We start from the raw sequence: 5962 nt of genomic DNA on the forward strand, positions 1-5962 counted from the left end.
CTGCCCTGCTCTCACACCTCATATCTCTACAGGATGAAAACTTTGTGTCAAGCACACACCTGAATAATAATAATAATAATAATAAAGGCGAATGCATATGGACACTTTATGTTGTAATGTCTGTAGTATTTTAAGACACACACACAGACACTCTAAATATGTGTGTGTATATAATGTAGATACAGTCTCCGGTAGCTGTACAGTAGCTGAGGAAGAGCAGGTGGGGGAAAGACCACAACACACACACACACTACAGACTTCTAAGAGCGAGGTGATCCTTCAGCGCCTGCAACCACTTCAAACAGGAAGAGTGTGTGTGTGTGTGTGTGTGTGTGTGTGTGTGTTCCTCTTTCTTGTTTGCCTTCACTGTGTCAGTAATTTTCTGCAGTGTATCATCATCTTTACAGGACACACTTACCATCAGTTGTGTGTGATAATACCATACAGGCTGGCAGAGTCACAAACACACACACACACACACACACACACACACACACACTCATTCACTCACTCACTCCTCCCGCTCTATTCCATTCCCATGAGAGCTTCCTGGTTCTCGCGAATTCTCGCAGGGGCGTCAAGCCGGTGGGGGGTGAAAGGGGCCGAGAGACAGAAAAACAGACAGACAGAGAGACAGACAGGGTCACCGCGCGCGGACAGGTGAGCGCAGTGTGCGCAGTCGCTGGACGTGCAGGCGTGCGAAGGTGACGGAGTGGGTTGCTACCGGAAGTGAGCGCGCGCCGGTCAGGTGGGACGCGGAGGAACCGCTCAGGTGACATACAGGTAACTCTCTTTACTCCTTTCCTCACACACATACAAACATTTATATACATACAGATGCGCACACACGCCGTGGTCATCAATTCTGTTAGTGACGGACCGGACCTTGATGCAGTCGAGACATGAGTAACACCGTGTTTACATTTTGTAGTTAGCCCACCAGTGTGTGTGTGTGTGTGTGTGTGGAAAGGTGAGGCTTACACTTGTTCGTTAAACGCACCACACATATTTATTGTTCCTGTCATAAATATTCTTATTCATAATTAATAAGTTTAATGTGCAGTGGTCGGGTTGCGCGCGCATAGTGTGTGTGTGTGTGTGTGTGTGTGTGTGTGTATGTTTATTGTGGCTTGAGGTGACACTTCCTCACTGGAAATGTGTTGCTGACTCTCCCATAAAGGACTGGTTGAACTTGCTCGACCGGACACACACACACACACACACACAGAGTGGACTGTGATGTTTAAGTGTGATATGCAACAAACAAAACAGGTGTAAAACATTATTGATATTAAAACTCGATTTCAATTCACACACACACACACACACACACACACACACACACAGAGATCACAGCAGTTAATATTTGTCTTTCTTTCTGTGCAGGTGAGAGCTGAGAGTGAGACACAGAGAGATTGGCACAGCTGAGTGTTTATGCGATTTCGGTAAGTGTGTGTGTTTGTGTTTGTGTGTGTGTGTGTGTGTTTGTGTCTTTCTTCTCTCTCAGTCTCAGAGGCTCCACCCACAAACGCTCTTGTCATTTGTACATTTCTCTGGATAAAGATAACAAAACCCATGGCTCAGTTCGCTCCTTTCCTTTGAAGCTTGTCTTGTTTTAAGCAGTGGAGTGTGTGTGTGTGTGGGTTCTGATTTCAAGAATACAAGTTTCTGATTGGTTGGTTTATTTGAGAGTAAACAAGCTTACTGTTGATCTTTTTCAGGAGAATTTTAGTCTCTCATTGGTGTTTAGTTTGCGAGTGAACAGGCCTCTGATTGGTTGTTTTGTTTGAGACTAAATGACCACTCATCTGTCCACTTCCTGTGAAAGTGGGTGGTTCTAGCCTTTCTAATGATTGTTACAGGTGTGCTCTACACGCAAACATACACACACACACAAAGTAGGATAATCAGTCATAAACCTTTACACGGCTCATTCCTCTCTGTAATGGGTTATTTAAAAAAAAAAAAACATAACCCCCCCTCCTTCAGACATTTAGCCTGGACTCGGTCAGTTCACTCTAATCACATTATTTACATCAATTATTTAATTCTAAACAAAGTTTGTATTAATAATAATAATAATAATAATAATAATAAAAATAATAATAGAGCTGCTGATTGTGACTGTTAAATTGTCAGGGCCGGTCACTCGGGTCAGGACTAATCTGCATCCTGACAATTACTCGTAGATTCTGGTGTTTGTAAAGAGAGCATTTAAATACTCATGCTTTTATTTGTCAGGCTCTCATGTGTATAATGTTGGGATGTGCTGGTCTGCAAACACACACACACACATTCCTGTAAGTGTGTTAGTCATGGTGTAGGACCATATGTAAATTCCCCCAATCACTCAAGCAGTTTCAGTTTCACACTCATGCAGAGGGGAACTGTGTGTGTGTGTGTGTGTGGAGGGCATCATTTGAGCTGTCTGTCCCATTTGAGGAAGTGGATTGGCATTTCCTTTTTCTAATTCAACTTTCAGTCATATTGACAACTGACCACCAGCCAAACACACACACACAGTCACATGCATGTTAAATGCCTATCACATGACTGGTTTTGCAGATTTTCTTTCATTTTCTAATCAGTTATGTGGATAACTCAAACTAAACGAAAAATAAACGCTTAGACTAAACCCAAACTAGTCTAATCCAGTGCTGTTTAAATAATGGACGTCATAGCACAGCTCCTTAAATCTGAATATGGATTTTATTTGATCTCAGAGTCAGTGGTGGTGACGGGGCAATCATTGGTATTATAAATCATTATTAACACAGAGAGTGGGATTATAAATCATTATTAACACAGAGAGTGGGATTATAAATCATTATAAACACAGGAGAGTGGGATTATAAATCATTATAAACACAGAGAGTGGGATTATAAATCATTATAAACACAGAGTGGGATTATAAATCATTATAAACACAGAGAGTGGGATTATAAATCATTATTAACACAGAGAGTGGGATTATAAATCATTATAAACACAGAGAGTGGGATTATAAATCATTATAAACACAGGAGAGTGGGATTATAAATCATTATAAACACAGGAGAGTGGGATTATAAATCATTATAAACACAGAGAGTGGGATTATAAATCATTATAAACACAGAGTGGGATTATAAATCATTATAAACACAGAGAGTGGGATTATAAATCATTATAAACACAGGAGAGTGGGATTATAAATCATTATAAACACAGGAGAGTGGGATTATAAATCATTATAAACACAGAGAGTGGGATTATAAATCATTATAAACACAGAGAGTGGGATTATAAATCATTATAAACACAGAGAGTGGGATTATAAATCATTATAAACACAGGAGAGTGGGATTATAAATCATTACTATATGGTAAAGCAGTGCTAAATATGTTCTTGAGCTCTTTTTGGTTTCAGAGCTCTAACATGAACATTGGTGTTTAGATTTTAACACTGCAGTGTTCAGGTGAATATCTTCAGTCTATATTGATTGAGACTTGAGTGTTAGCTGTTTTTTTTTTAGTAACTGCAGTCTTTAGGTTCTCCAACATGAGACCAGCCACAGCCATCTTTAGGGTGTCCATGTGGTGCTTCCTCAGCAGCAGTAACTGATTCTCAGGAGAGCAAGACCAAGTAGAAGTAGAGGATGGAGATGGATCAGTCAGGAGCGGAGAACAGAGTCCGGATCAGCAGACAGCAGGAGTAGTGTGGAAGAGTAGTGTGGGGAGACACAGGGAGAGGGAAAAGACAGATGATACAGTATGCTCTTGTCCTACATTGCTTTAAGAAGATGTACATAGTGTGCATGCAGGGTTTGCGGTGAGATTAGCTCCTTCAGCATAAGTAAAAGGGAGAACCAGAAGGTGAAGGGCTTCCTTGGACAGGTTTTTCTGACAGCCAGGCTGCCACTCCACTCTCCACAAACCTGACTGGTGTCCAAACATCCCAGTTTACTAAATCACTCTATTCCCATCAACTCTCCCGTTCTGCACCTTCACCTAAAATTAATGCTTATTTAAAAAAGGCTTGACTAAACAAGCTTAGCCATTCATCTCACACAGCACTATTTCTAGAGCTTTAAACTATCAGGAGTTCCCAGAGGCCTCACTTTTATTTTTTCAAGCTTCCTGCTTTAATCATATTAAACCCTTATGAGTTAATACAATGAGTTAATATTAAGAAGCAACTAATATTAGAAATGTTAAAGATTTCTGGTGAATTTTCTGTATATGAATATAATATATATAACATGAAATATTCAGATAATTCACACAAATTAATAATGTTCAGCGTTGTACTTTTACACCTGAAACTACATCTGAAACGTGGAATGAGCAACGACTACCATAACCATCGCTAGCTTTCATAAGAGTGCTGCATTAAAATGACTGCTTAGGTTATTTCAGTACAGACATTTCAGTGCATCACATTTAACAGTGGTTAATTATGATTTATTACACGGAGTGTAAGAACAGAAAATGATATATTGTTAAGCGCTACAGACTTTACAGCTAGCTTCTGTACTAGTTAGCCAGGCAATGTTAGCAGTCTGTACAAGCCAGTAGACTCATATTTAGCTGAGGTAAGATCATATCAACAGTACAATGATGCTGTGAGGACAACAAAACGAAAACTGTCTCATAAGATGGTTTGAGAGCACTTCAGTGTGCACAGCTAATCTGCTCTCTCAAGCCAAGAGTTAAAAATCTGCTCAAATGAATAAACACAGCCTCTGTGCTGGGGAATGTAGAGAATTCATTTTCATTTAAAACACCCAACATCCATGCCCTCTTTCTGAGGGACCTTACATTATCATGTGCATGCTGGTGTAGTTTAAAAGGAAGAGCTCTGTATAAGAGTTATAATGTGGAGCATGGGATCCACACTCACTTCACCAGTGCAGATGATTCTCCTTTTATCAAAAGTTCACTCAGGTTCTCCATGAAAGATCACCAGTGTGCTCTCTCTTAGCTCTATATCCGAAGCCTGAGATGTGATGCACCACCTTAGAATGGCATTTAATTAAGAATTATTTAATATATGCAAATAATTACAAAAAAAAGGTAGGGGCCGAACACAGCATATCAGGGGCTCAAGCCTCCAAATCTGCCCTGTAGTGATGCCCTGAGCAGCGTCCTGAACATGAGGCTGTTATAAAACTGTAGGCATTGTAGGAAAAATGTCCTGATCAATGAGCTGCTTTTATATTTAATGTGAGGTGTTCTGGGAGTGGAGTGTGGATTCAGTAAGGGTGATGTGGCAGTTAGGACCCTTCCTGCTCCATTCTGGAGTGACTTCTAAAGACATTAGCTAGTTTTTCTACAGGATGAAACAGAAAGACCATCCAGAGTCCTCTGTAATCAGAAAGCTTACTTCTGTCTGCATGTGGTCCTAGTATAAGCACCTCTGTCTGTCAGAGTTAAGCAGGAGGAAGTTACTGACCATCCACTGTCTAATGGACCTTAACATTTATACATTCTTCAATCTTTTTAAACTGGAGTCTCTCATCTCACAGTGGAAACTAATACCATGTTTATGAAGATTTTACTCAGGGGTAGCATATATATGGAGAAAAGCAGTGGGCCTAAGACAGAACCTTGTGGAACACTGAACATAACCTTGGTATGCATAGAGAAGTGACCAATTTAGATCTACAAACTGATAACAGTCAGTTAGATAAAACCTGAGCCAGGAGAGGGCTGTTCCTTTAACACCAACAACATGTTCTAGTCTATCAAGTAGAACAGTGTGGTCAATGGTGTCAAAAGCTGCACTAAGATCCAGTAACACCAGTAAGGAGACACAACCCTGATCAGAGGTCAGTAACAGGTCATTGACCACTTTAACCAGTGCTGTCTCGGTGCTATGATGAGGCCTAAATCCTGACTGATACATTTCATAAATGTTATTTCTATGCAGGTCTGAACATAACTGCTGTGCTACAGCCTTTTCTAAGGAAGGAGGCAATG

At 40.4% G+C, this 5962-nt stretch overlaps 1 protein-coding gene across 3 annotated transcripts in view; it reads left to right on the forward strand.

The window, feature by feature from the left end:
- Positions 1–538: 538 nt before the first annotated feature.
- zbtb7b (zinc finger and BTB domain containing 7B) overlaps positions 539–5962 on the forward strand; it is a 37719-nt gene continuing 32295 nt past the window's right edge. Inside the window, exons 1-2 of one of the 3 annotated variants that reach the window (XM_058398777.1) lie at positions 542–783; positions 1387–1445. The gene's annotated coding sequence lies outside the window, so the exon portion shown is untranslated. Of the gene's footprint in view, positions 784–1215; positions 1273–1386; positions 1446–5962 lie in introns of those variants that run through there. The other 2 variants (XM_058398788.1, XM_058398797.1) reach the window with 2 other exon arrangements.

Source organism: Hemibagrus wyckioides, linkage group LG01 (assembly GCF_019097595.1).
Source record: "Hemibagrus wyckioides isolate EC202008001 linkage group LG01, SWU_Hwy_1.0, whole genome shotgun sequence".
Lineage (NCBI taxonomy): Eukaryota > Metazoa > Chordata > Actinopteri > Siluriformes > Bagridae > Hemibagrus > Hemibagrus wyckioides.